Here is an 820-nt window from a genome sequence, read left to right as displayed (position 1 = left end):
AAAAAAATATTTCTACTCGTCACGATATAGGTCCAAATATACCAACTAAATGTGTATAACGAAGTATCGTGTCTCTGTGACCTTCTCGTGTCCCTGTGGCCTGAAGAAACACACTATCGTTGAAATATCACTTAATTTAAATATGTGAGGACTTTCCACTCTACGTCTCTTTAATAGGTCAAAGGTGCCTGTCAGAGCTTTGATCAAGTTATCATGACCGATTCATATCACTTTCCGTCTGTAGTCGTGCGACATCCGTAAATTCTTTATTAATTCTTAAGAACCTGTTAATGAATTACTTTCAAACTTCGTAGAAATCGTTCTTAGTGGAAGCGGGTAACTATAGTTAACATTGTAAAATAACAATTTTGATTACATTTCTTCGTTTTCATGGGGAAATAATTCAAACTTGGTTGGAATAGATAGATAGATAGATAGATAGATAGATATTCTTTATTTCCTCTTACATAAGAGATTATTACAGAATATCGGGAAACATCTACAGAACAGAGTTCATATATTTCAAGAGGTGTTTAATATTGGTGGCTACTGCTAGCATAAGTTGCTCCCATTCGTCATCTGGTAGTGATACTTTAGTTCGATCTCCAAGAAGGAAGTTTGTTTGGTCGCTTTCTTCCAAAAATGAAAAGTCAGCGTATGAATTCACATTTAAACAGTCTACAACTTTCTCTAAAAACATATCTCTACTATGAAATAGGGCTGGACATTCGATGACAAAGTGTGTCACAATATCACTACTTTCCTTCGAGCACAGTTTACAAACAACGTCAGTGTTCTCCCAAGTAAATGATAATTTGAG

Source organism: Mizuhopecten yessoensis, unplaced genomic scaffold (genome assembly GCF_002113885.1).
Source record: "Mizuhopecten yessoensis strain PY_sf001 unplaced genomic scaffold, ASM211388v2 scaffold10915, whole genome shotgun sequence".
Lineage (NCBI taxonomy): Eukaryota > Metazoa > Mollusca > Bivalvia > Pectinida > Pectinidae > Mizuhopecten > Mizuhopecten yessoensis.
Note: the sequence above shows the minus strand (reverse complement) of the source record.